Source organism: Lactuca saligna, chromosome 9 (genome assembly GCF_052625555.1).
Source record: "Lactuca saligna cultivar CGN05327 chromosome 9, ASM5262555v1, whole genome shotgun sequence".
NCBI lineage: Eukaryota > Viridiplantae > Streptophyta > Magnoliopsida > Asterales > Asteraceae > Lactuca > Lactuca saligna.
Genome location: NC_136425.1, coordinates 198,272,041 through 198,285,283, shown reverse-complemented (window position 1 = coordinate 198,285,283; position 13,243 = coordinate 198,272,041). Strand labels below are relative to the sequence as shown.

At 36.4% G+C, this 13,243-nt stretch overlaps 1 pseudogene; it reads right to left on the bottom strand.

Annotated features, from left to right (window-relative positions):
- Positions 1–10,980: 10,980 nt before the first annotated feature.
- Positions 10,981–12,564, bottom strand: LOC145017091 (vacuolar protein sorting-associated protein 60.1-like; annotated as a pseudogene).
- Positions 12,565–13,243: the final 679 nt, after the last annotated feature.

Below are 13,243 nucleotides of genomic sequence, written 5' to 3'. Positions count from 1 at the left end.
GCTTCGCAACAGAAGAGTGGCACCACGTATTTCTAAGTCATGCTCGCGCTATCGAGCATACTTAACAGTCTTTTCAAATGACAGAACATCCCGATTAGCCACGAAATCGTGGATTTCATACCATAGTGCATCCAGGAATAACTGAATTTTATCGTTTTCAGTTGGAATATACTTTGCAGCAAACCATGCTTTTTGATTGAATTGAGTTTCATAATCAATCACAGTCATTCCTCCCTATTTAAGCTCAAGAAATTCTTTCTCCAATCTTCTCCTCATGTCTCGAGGACAATACTTTCCTAGAAAATGTGTTTTGAACATTTACCAAGATAAATTCTCTTGGTAATATTCATTGAGAGCTTCGAATGTTGCTTCCCACCATACTAAGGCTTCTCCGATGAGCATTGCAGAAGCGTAATTATCCTTGTCTTCATTAACCACATGAGAGATACGAAATACTTTTTTTGTTCTGGATCCATGTATGAACAATAACACGATTAAGGACTCCTGAAAACTCCGTAGCACCACTACTCTTGAAAGTTTTGAATGAGGGATGTTTCGCCTCCCCTGTTGAAGATTCTCCGATGGCTTTCTCTTTGCCTTTATCACCATTATTTTTGTGTTCTTCGAGAGTCTGCCGAATAATACTAGTAAGTTTAGCTAAGATTCGCTCCTCACGAGGGGATACTGGAGTATTTACTTCATCAGGTTTAGGATCTCCACCTACTTCTGGTGTATGACTACCTACCTGTTCAACCATTGTTCTGAAAACTTTGAGTAACATAGTATTTTAGAATATTATGATTTTTTATTACCTAATACTTTACTTAAGGGTCCTATGGTTTGTATTCATATACTCACAATGAATCTGTTCATATATTGAACTTCTGACAGTTTAAGTCTAAATGCCAATCTGTGGTATTTAGTTCACTTAAACTACTGCTCTGATACCATGATTGAAAGAACCCCTTTCGATAAAACTACATCATAATAATCAAATACATGCTACATGCATATTCATAAAACAATATTTTACATTGATAATTTAATTACAAAAGACTGGATACAAACAGACTATTAAGATTTTTACAAAATTATATATATATATATATATATATATATATATATATATATATATATATATATATTACATAACTTCCCAGGAAATTAAACACTAAATAGAAAAGCTATAACATTATCTATTCTACATCTTCTACCAATACATGACTATACTGGATGCTTATCACCTGCAATAGTTTAAACATTGAGAGGGATAAGCGGGTGATGCTTAGTGAGTTCAATAACAGTTACAATATAACGCTATGCCATATGTATTTCAATATGATAGAAGCAAAGAGGGACAAAGAACAACAAAGGCATATGTGTATCATATGACAAACTTTCCATATCAACCAACAATCTGATTCAATGATTTACAATCAATGAGACATAATAATTTCAATATTTGATATACATCAATAAAGCTTCAGCCCAAATGGCACAAAATATACAATTTCAGACATTTTTGCTAGAATATACAGGCTTTTAGCCCTACATAGCCATATGCCAATACCAGAAGTTATACGAGTCATGCTCTACATGTCCAAAGGCACAAAGTCAATACCGGAAGTTATACGAGTCATGCTCTACATAACCAAAGGCATAAACCCGATATAACACAGGAAAGTACATTGAATAACACATAACATACGATTGTACCTATATTGAACTCACCGTGAAATAATCGGAGGTTAAAATGCTGATTAGGGCAGCACTTTGTTTCTATATATGACTTTCTTTGACGAAGCCGAGAATTTTAGTTGAAAACCGGACCTTGCGTGGCAAAGTTTCAACTTGAAAATATTATTTGCTCGGGTCTTCGGGGCGTCGGGACTTGCTTCGGGTATCAGGGATGTTTCCTAGGCTTGGGGGGGGGGGGGGCTAGGGTAAATTGAGAGAGTGTAGAAGGTGTGAAAGAGTGAAATTTGTAACCTAAACCCGGAGACCTTTGCATCTTATTTATAGGCTGAATTTCGAGGTTCACGTCGTGACTTTGATCCTGGTTATATCCTAGGCTTGTCGTGTGTCTTCTAGGCTTGAAAGGTGTCATTCAACTAGTTCACGTCGTGAATTCTATGTTCATGTCGTGATTACAGTCAGGTCTCGAAGTTTGTGCTCTGAAATTCAAAAATCCATATCTTTCACATAAGAGCTCTGTTTTTTATTTTCTTTATATCCAAGCGTAGGTGAAATTATGCTCTACAACTTCTTTTTTAGACTCCGTTGGCGAATTTTGACTTTATTTTTAATATTATATTTTTAACGGACCGAGACAGGGAAAGTCCGCTATAAATTCATAACTTCTTCATCCGACGTCTGTTTTCGTCATTCATTTTACTGTTATACTACTATTGACGAGACCTTCGATTCTCGTTTAGGTTGTGCCGGCTAAAACTCACTCGATATTTATTTCGAGTTTTTAGTTGTATCTTACTGTACCGAAACTTAGAAAAATAATAACTTCCTCATACGAAGTCAGATTTGGATGTTCTTTTTATGGAAATTCTCGGTTTAATGAATACTACGACTTTCATTTAGATCACTAAAGCTAAAAAGTATTTTATCAAAAACTCACTTTTTACACTAAATAGTGTTTTGTCGGTTTTGTTGCGGATCTTCGATTGGTCATAACTTCTTCGTTATAACTCGCATTTCGATGAGGTTTTTGCCTAAATGTTTCTAACAGGATAATCTACAACTTTCAATAACATCATTTTTAATCATTTCTAACTTTATATTTTCGTTAATTTCAATCCTTGACTTTTGATTGGAATCTCATAAGACTTCCCGTCACTTTCCGAATGATTCTAAACATAGTCTTACTTCAATCTCATAAAACTATCAAGTTAGAACTCAATTGTCAAAACCATATAATATTTAATAATATTCATTTTTAAACTAACAAAACACGCTAATTATACATGGTTATTAACGTGTATGTTACATTACAGTTTTGCCCTTGATATTTACTTTTTTCAGTTTGTTTATTACAAAAATTTTAAAAAGAAAAGAAAAAATAAAATACTCTCTCTCTCTCTCTCCAAAAAAATCCATTCATATTCTAAAAAAGAAAATACAAATGGAGGCTTCCGACGACTATATCTTTCGAAGATTGTATCTTTCGGAGGAGAGGGTTCCGACAGATCTAAAGGTGTGCGAAGACTGGAGGTGGCCACCACCAACGATGTGAACTCCAGTGAGTCTTTCTAAATCCAAACCACTAATGACGACAAATATCTGAACATCCAATGCCGGATCTGCAACGTCGTAGGTGTCCAGCTCCGCTATCTAATCAATCTTTGTTAGCACCACCGTCGACTTTCCTCTATGTCGTCGCCACCTCTGTGTTGTTAGAGAAGTAGAGAGATGAATTCGATGTCTAGATTTGTACGTCATCACCTCTCATTCCCCGACGATCCTACCGTCACTGATCTAGTACCCGAAACTAGCGTTAGTGATCTTGTATCTCAGTGTTTTTTTTGGAAAACACCACAGATATGAAAACAGATCTTGAAAATATCGAACCTGAATTTTTTTCCAATGAAAACAAAAAAAATCCCTTATGCTGTAGAAGGAGACAAATGGTGGATAGAAAGAGAAACAAATTAAAGGATAATTGGTGGTTGTAGCGATGCTTTCGAGATGGTGGCGGTGGTTTCATGTTGTTGGAGGTGGTTTCTGGTAGTCGACAGAGGTTTATGGCGGGTAGCGGCTGTTTCCGGTGACACATGGAGAGAGAGAGAGAGAGTGAGAGAGAGAAAGAGAAAGAGACAGAGATGTACTATGTATGTTAAAGAGATAGCGGGTGGGTGTGATAATAAGGGTGAGTTTTATTTTTATTTTTATTTTCTTGTTTTTTAATCTGAAAATGAATAAGAAAAAAGAGAAAACGAGGGGCAAATTCGTCATTATAAAAAGTTTCCAAAATTTTGGACCAAACTCGCAAAAAAATGAAACTTTTGGACCACCCTTGCGATTCCAAACTTGTTTGGACCAAACTTGCTAGTTTTGACATACCACAGGGACCATTCTTGCTATTTTGTCAACCCAATATATGGATAAAGTATGATATAGTTATATTAGGATGTATTCATGTTGTAACACCCATAAAAAATCATGCTAAATTTGAACTTTTAAAAACATTTCAAAATCATTAAATCATTACAAACTTGTTTTCAAAATATATAATATCAGAGTTTTCCCAGAATCACAAACAAAACATGAGGAGCTGTATGATCACACTTTTGTCTTGTCGCGATCCCCGGATGTACCTGGAACAATAAACTGAAATTGTACGCCCAAAAGCGTAGTGAGTTCCCCCAAAATACCGATACACTGCACATAACACATATACAAATAACAACATGTACTGGGTCCACAACTTTACAGACTAGATTACCACTGGGCCCACAGTGTGAGTCTGGATTGCCTTTTGGGCACACAACTCACATCTGGATTGCCATCAAGCCCACAATACGAGTCCCCCTCAGATCGTATTTTAAATGCTCCGGAGCCCACAGTACGAGTCTCCCTTAGCTCGTATCTGGAATTCTCATGGGTTTATTGGTTACCGCACGGAGGAGTTTCACCTCAACCCATCCCACATAATATGTCGACATATAACACAACTAATACACATACAACTAATCACATAATACTACAGGTAGTCCTATAGTTTTACCTAACTGGCATAACAACTAACATGCAACACTAGCTCATAATCAACATACTGCCAACTGCTAGGATATCATATCCAAGGGGCCGGCCTTGGTGCCTTAGACCCCTTAGTATAGTGAGGATAATTCACCTCGCAAGTAGTGCTGAAATACTGCAAATCTCTGACTGTTGTCTCACTTGGATCCCCGAATTATCACATAATAAATACTAAGTTAATACATAAAATAACCTTCTTGACTACGTGTCCACACCACATATTAAGTCCATCCTCTTTATTGGGCCAAAACCCAATACCAAGTCCTTAACTTGAAAGTCCATTTATAAAGCCCATTATTGGCCCAATTTATCAAATTGGGCCCAACTCCCTAATTGGGCCTAATCCCAAGATCCATTATTAAAACTTGGCCAAAATACTATATTCATGAAGTCCAGCAAAGGCCCAAACCCAAATAGCCCATAAACAGTCCAAAACTCGAATCCCAAATGTCTAGGCCCAATAGAGGGCGTACGCGGGGTGTACTCCTCTGGTACACGGGGCGTACTCGCTTAGATGTTGACAACCATTGGGGTGGTTGACCCAGTACGCTAAGCGTACTAGATTTACGCTGGGCGTACGTAGTGTTCTGCCAAAATCTTCTTAAGTGCTTATTGGCTTAAGCACTTAAGCCCAAACTTCAGATCCAGAGGCCTAACGTGCCTAGGACCCATAAAGTCACGAACTTTATCACTTTGGATGTCCAAAAAACTCTTAATACTTGGTCTTAATCTATTAAGACCTTCTTATACCATGCATGGGACACATTCAACTCATGGGACCTCATTTTTATCACTTAGGACCCTTTTTAGGGTCTAGAAGGACAACTTATTATGGCTAAGAAGCATCATGCACCATATTGGGGTTTTTGGGACAAGAAATGTGCCAAGAACCTATATAACACAAGATCTACTCAAAATAGTTGCCAAGCTAGAAGCTTTTTACCTTCTAGAATTCCTAAAGCACAAGAGAACTCCAGATCTACAAGCTGGCCTTCCTTCTCGAACTACTTGATGTAATGACTTCACCTTCAAGAGCTTCAAAACACACACTAACTCACACTCACACACCAGGCTTGGGTTTGGGATGTTTCTAAAATATGGATGCTGAGAATGATGAGAGAAAATGAGCCATAAGGATGTTTATATAGCCTCTAAACCCTAAATATTAGGGTTTCATCCTGGCATTCGTACGCCCAGCGTACTAAGGCGGACCTTAATACGCTTAGCGTACACTTATGTACGCGCAACGTACTCCTTCTTGGCCCAAATGTTGCAACTTTGGCCCTTAAACTTATCTTGACTCTACACTTCCAACCCCAAGAACTATAAATGACAAGGTAATGATACAGGATGGTTCGAAAACACCTCCAAAATCTCAGGATGTTACAATTCTCCCACACTTGACCTATACTTCATCCTCGAAGTCTGCTATAGTAAATAGATCCGGGTAATGTTCCTGCATCTCAGACTCGGGCTCCCATGTGCACTCGGATCCCTTCCGATGCTCCCACTGTAACTTTACAAGATGTATCTCCTTGTTCCTTAGAACTTTCATCTTCCTCTCCAATATGGCCACAAGCCTCTCCATATAATTCTGGTGCTCATTGACTTGAATGTCATCCAACGATACTACTGCCTCTTGATCCACAATGCACTTTCGCAATTGTGAAACGTGGAAAGTGTTGTAGATCCGACTGAGCTCCTCTGGTAGCTCTAACATGTATGCCACCTTGCCAACCCTGGAAACAATCCTGAACGACCTGATGTATCGAGGGCCCAATTTCCCCCTCTTCCTGAAGTGGATAACATCCTTCCAGGGCAAGACCTTCAGGAGTATCATGTCACCAACTTGGAACTCTAACTCAGATTGGTGTCTGTCGTCGTAACTCTTCTACCGACTTTGAGATGTCTACAGTCACTGCGTAATTTGCTGAATCTTCTCGATAGTCTATAAGACCACCTCCGTCTGTCCCATCACCCTGTGTATGACCTCACCCCAACAAACCGGGGTGCGACATCTCCACCTATACAACAACTCGAAAGGCGGGGTGCCAATGCTAGAATGATAACTGTTGTTGTAGGCGAACTCTTCCAGGGGTAGGTGGGAATCCCAACTCCCACCGAAGTCAATGACACACGCCCTCAACATATCCTTGAGGATGTGAATGGTCCGCTCACTCTGACCGTCGGTATGCGGATGAAATGTTGTGCTAAAGTGCAGCCGCGTGCTGTAACATCCCCATTTTCACGACCAGAAAAGACTGATTATGTTTATGCTTTACAAAAATCAGAGTACTTCTTTTGATAGAAAATGTTGCGGAATTTGTTCCCAGTAAAACATTATAATTACGTTATCAAAGCATTTCCGAAGAAATGTATTTTTTATTCATTTTAAAACATTTGGGATGTCATTTTCAATACAGAAAAATAAGCATAAATGAAACTTACATTCATTTACACTAGTGATCTACATCTCTTTAATCTCTCAGTGTAATGTAACTTCATATCAACACCTGCGATACAAATAAGCTTGAGTGGTCAGGTTGGGAAACCTGGTGAGTACATAGGGTTTTCAACCCACAATAATATAATTATTATGTTTAATTGTCAAACAATTAAACTAATTACCCATCCCTATTATATTCGTTATTCTTAAGGGTCTACCCTAAGAATCATCTATCCTGTATTCATTTGAATTCCATAGCTTCTAGGGTTCATATGACAGACACTAAGTCCGTAGCTGCCAATGCTCGTTTGTAAAGCACTAATTCCATAGCTGTTAAAGTTCATTCATCGGGTACTAAATCCATAGCTACAAGTGTTTATCTAATAGGTACTAAATCCATAGCTACCAACATTTATTTAACAGGCACTAAGTCCATAGCTACCAACGTTTATCTAACAGGTACTAAGTCCATAGCTACCAACGTTTATCCAATAGGCACTAAGTTCATAGTTGTCGATGTTATTTATTAGGCACTAAGTCTATAGCTGCCAATGTTCACTCATATCATCTTTCATCTCTCAACATTCATTTACCCATGTTTTACCCAACATATTCATAGATATAAAATACATATACAGTTTAAATTATTTAAAACATGTATAAAAATGTTCATCCAACATAGATAGCAAGTATACAGGTTATATGCACACATAGCATGTAATTTATATAAAATACTTCATATCTATGTGTAAGACGAAAGTAACTATGCACTCACTTGATAAGGTGGTGACTCGGTACTCGGATAACGCTCCGTTTACTTTAAAATAATTTCTTCGACGAAACCTAGTATTATTACCACTAGATTTTAGTCTAATATTTACCGTGACTAATTATTAGTCCTATTATTATTATTATTATTATTATTATTATTATTATTATTATTATTATTATATAAGCGTTTAAACAATATTTTCCAACCACTATGTACAGACAGGGGCCATACATAAAACATCGGAGGGCAATACCATTTTGGCATATATCACTTCTGAAATCCAACAACCATATGCAGCCCTTTAAACCAGATTCTTCGTACTGCGAGTAGTTAAAAAGATATTATAACGACACTTATATAAGTCATAATAATAGCCCAAATATCTATTATAAGTTCATAATAACAATACTAATTTTAAATATAAGCTATATTAAAATAGGGTAAGCATAATTTATTTACAAGAGGGTTTTAGCTAGGAGCACTACTAGAAAAACAACCTTTCACGACGCGCAATCAATGACACGCGCTGATAGAGGATGGGCATTTGTGCGTGCCCTAAAAATTGATGTTAGTTTTCCAAAATATGAAGCATAGAGGGCACGCATTTTTGCGTGCCCTTAAATTAGTGTCTAATAAAAATAAAAATAAAAGCACGGAGGGCACCTTAAATAAAATGTGCGCCGTCTAACCATGTCGTTTTATAAATTTTAATGAAACGCGCGTTGCATCTCTCATGGGGGGAAATGAAATCCAAAAAATTAAAAACCCCGCTTTGTTTCCACCGGCTGAAAACCCTAGCTCGTCCCTGTTGAAAACCCGCTTTCTTTCTTTCTTCTCTCTTGATTCTCAAACATCCACTGCTTCACTTCTCCACAATGTGCTCAAAGTAGCCGCTCAAGTACCCGACAGTGGTCCATGTGTCACATACATCGGCGAAGGCGGTTCCCGCAATTTCGTCAAAATGGTCCACAACGGAATCGAGTATGGTGACATGTAGCTGATTTCCGAAGCATACGACATGTTGAATCCATTGGGAAACTCTTGAACAAGGAACTACACAAAGTGTTCTCCGAATGGAATCTCGGGGATCTTCAAAGCTTCTTGATTGAAATCACCGAGACATCTTCGAAATCAAGGACGACAAGGGAGACAAATATCTAGTCGACAAAGTGTTGGATAAAACAGGCATGGAAGAGACCGGAAAATGGACCGTCCAACAAGCAGCGGATCTATCAATCGTTTCCACCACAATCGCGGCGTCTCTGGATTCGTGATTCCTAAGCAGATTAAAAGAGGAACGTGTTGAAGCTGCTAAGATCTTTAAATACGGTGGGTTCAGTGATATTTTGGGCACTCAAAATGTGGATACACAATAAACTGGTTCTTTCACGGCCTCAACAAACATTCTATTGGGTTCGTAATTCCTTTCCAAATCTTGGGTGTTAATCTTTAAATCTCAATCTTTAATTCGGAATTACGGAATTGAAATTGTGCATATTCTGTTTATGCACAGACATAACTACTTCGAAATTGACCTAGATATACATCGATTCAGCTACATCTCTCGGAAAGCACTTGATGCATTCCAGGGACGATTGAAACATGGGATTCTTGGCATTGGTTTAACGATTCAGGTAAATTGGGTTTCTGGTTTTTGAATATGGAATTGGATTTTGTGTTGTGATTCATAAACTGAATATATGTATTTAATTGGATTCTCAATTTTTAGGCATGACATCCTGAAGAACTACCCGAGCAAGTTTTATGCTGTGTTAGGCTTAACAAGATCGACATTTCTGATCATGGTCAAATCCCAAAAATTTTAATACCAAATAGTGATTAATGCTACAGAAAAATGAGAATGGCTGTGGAGTATTTTGAATTGAGTAGGAAAGGTGCAGCCCTCATGGATATATTAGCAGAAATGCCAAAGTTCCCTGAACGTGAGGTATATTTAGTTTAGGGTTTTAATTGATCTATTGGTTTAATAGTTGACCACATCTTAGATAATTTATTTTGACTTTGATTATCTATTTGAAGTTCTCATTGATTAAGAAAGCAAAAGACACTGAAGTTGATACGGCAGAGCTAAGCTGATACTGCAGAGCTAAGTCCTCATTAATACTCCACAACTTAGTATGGTTAAAATCCCCACCGTTGACCATAATTCTGTGAATGTCTTGGAAAAGGACTATTATACCCTTTCTATAGGTAGGAAGCTAATCATTTTGCAGATCTTATGTTATGGTACCTTGGATTCTACAGAACCAAGGGCAGAAATAGAAAATCGTGAAGAATTTGAAGTGGGACCAGATCCTGATGCAGTTATTGCATTCACTGAACCTGTAAAAGACACACCTATAAAAAGACGAGGTCTCCCTCCTAAAACCCCTTTACCCAAAGATCAAGAACCTGTAAAAGATATTCCTATTCCTAGTATTTAAAACCAGAACCTCTACTCAATCCTCCAGGATTACGCATAACCTAGTAACACAAAACCAAAAAACTTATCTTTTTATGATTTTCCCAAAATACCCTTTAATTAATTAACTAATTAATGATGTTAAATTCGGAAGCTAACCTTGCAGAAAGGGATATTACCACAGATGATGCTTAAGCATGCTGCTCGACTAGGTAAAACTTTTTTGAATCAATAGTGTTAAAAATCATATACCCAATTCTTTTTTTTTTTCATTTCTAATGCTAGATGTATGAGAAACAGAAGAGTTCACTGTTTTAGCAATTTGGGTATCTGAAATTCTTAGAGTTTGTTGTGATTTCAATCTAGATTCTTGTAATGAGGTCATCTGATTTATTCTTTCATGTTTTTCTTCTCTTCTATCTGTTCTTGAAGTATCTAAATTCACTTCTTGTTTTTCATTTCTGATGTTAGATTGCATATGTGAAACATAAGAGTTCTCAATTTTAGCAATTTGGGTATCTGAAATTCTTGAAATTTGTTGTGATTTTACTCTAGATTCTTGTAATGAGTTCATCTGATTGATGGTTTCACTAGCACTGCATGTCCACTTGGAGCTAAAGGCATATTAAGTTCTGCATCCAGATCAGGTTCATTATCAGGTTGAATATATGAAGGTACCCCTTCACCTTCAGTTTCTTGACCCATGTCTGCCTCCAAAGCATCAAGTTCTTAAACATTTCCATGAAGTGAAGTTAACATTTAAAAAAAGAAAAATAATAATAATGAATTTGTGCTTACCACCCATGAGATCATCTTCATCAATATCATCTGGCACACTAAACTTCTACCAAGAGATTCTTGTATCTCACTGCTTATATCCATCATGTCCATCATTTCATCTTGAAAATTCTAAACATAAAAACAAGATTAAATGATCTGTAATTACAAAGTATCAAAAGAAAGATATTCATAATATTTATACTAACATCAATGTCTTGTATCTTCACAGTTTTCATCATTCCTTTCAACTCTTTGTTTGATCCCGTTTGTAGCAAATGCTTGATATCTGTAAGAAGCTGAGGTAAAACTATGCTTCTCTTCCTAAAGATGAGGTCAACAAGCATCATAACTTTTATTCTGATCTTCTCAGGTATTATGCCATGAATGATAATCTTTTACCTAGAATATTAATAGCAGTATATAATTCCTTTACATTTTGAAAAAAATAAAGTATGGTTAATTTAATTTATCATCTAATTCAAGTATTTGAATTTTGATGTGATATGATGCAGGGAGGACATAAGCATGACAGTTAGGCTTGTGGTAAGCTACAATGGACTTAAAATCAATACATATAGAGAGTAAGTCTGATTTCAATCACAAATCTAATAAAAAATCATTTTTTGTAAAAAAAAAAAAAGAAAAAAGATGAAAATTTTTGTTTTTGTTTCTCACAATGCTTTTGAGAAGTCACTTCGAGCCCAATTAATTAAGGTGAAACAATATTCCAGTAGATGTTTTTTTTAATAAATTATAACCATTGACTTTAATTTGGGTCTAAATGATTTCTGAAATAAAATTAGAATCCTAATTCACATTGGGCAGTTTAATATGATGTTCTATGTACACAAAGAAAGGTGGATTAAACAAAAGGATCAAACCTTCTACTTGTGAAGTCTTAGGTGGCTGCTGAGTTGACGCCATGTCATCTTTTTCCTTTGTCTGCTGTCCAACTTCGGATGCTGATTTGGTCACTTTACTAAAAGTGTTTGTCACTCATGAAGCAGCGGCTGCATACGCTGACTTGGTCTATGCAGAAATCTGAAGCTTCTAGTCGACCTCTTTGACTTTTTAGTTGACCATGGAGGTTCATGTAGTCACCTTCTTAGTTAATCCTATTTTCTCATCGAATGATTTGGCTTTCGAAACAACATCTTTTCCCAGGATAAAACCCTTTAAAAGCATGTTGCTGATTACATCTTGCTCATAACAGATTCCTCACCTTCTGTAACTCCACGTGCCTGTAAAATGTAAAATTATTTATTTATGATTATTAATAATGGAAATAATTATATTAAAAAATAGATTTCTTACTGTTGATGTGCCATCTAGTAGGAGATGATAGTTTGGTGCTAGGGTTACAGTGACAGTCATGTCGACTATTGTTGCTCCCTTATGCAAAACCTTTTTAGCTCAATGTAATTGAATGTGTTTATGACTTTTTGATTATTTGATGAATCAGGCACCAAATAGAGCATATGCTTCAAGTGGTGATACGAATTCCTTTCAGGATGAACAAAGTTCTTTACATTGTGCATATCAGATACCAAATAATATGGAAGCAGAATCTATTGGAGAATATGAAAAGCAGCTGCACTTTGACATGACAGAACTATCAAACAAACCAAAAAAGAAAAAGAAGGTGTTATTACTAATCTCTTTAACTACCCTTTAAATTTCATACTTATTGCAGTGACTGATGTTGATGACAAAACTTGGTTTGTGAAAAGGTGTTATTACTAATCTCTTTAACTACCCTTTAAATTTCATACTTATTGTAGCAAATATTTCTATTTATTATTTTTCCATTTTATCAACTGATACAGGAATTTTGAAAGATTACACAGGTATCTTAAGGAGATTCCTAATTACACATTACATTTGTCCCCTAAAAGAATATTCTATCAAGCACAGAAGATGCATTTGTTCACCAATGATGTAGACAACATGATAAATATTTCAGAGTATGCTCCTACATTTATCTTTATATTGAAAAAATCATTATATTTTGACCAATTTTGCTGTTAAACCACTTATACTTTATATTCTTCCT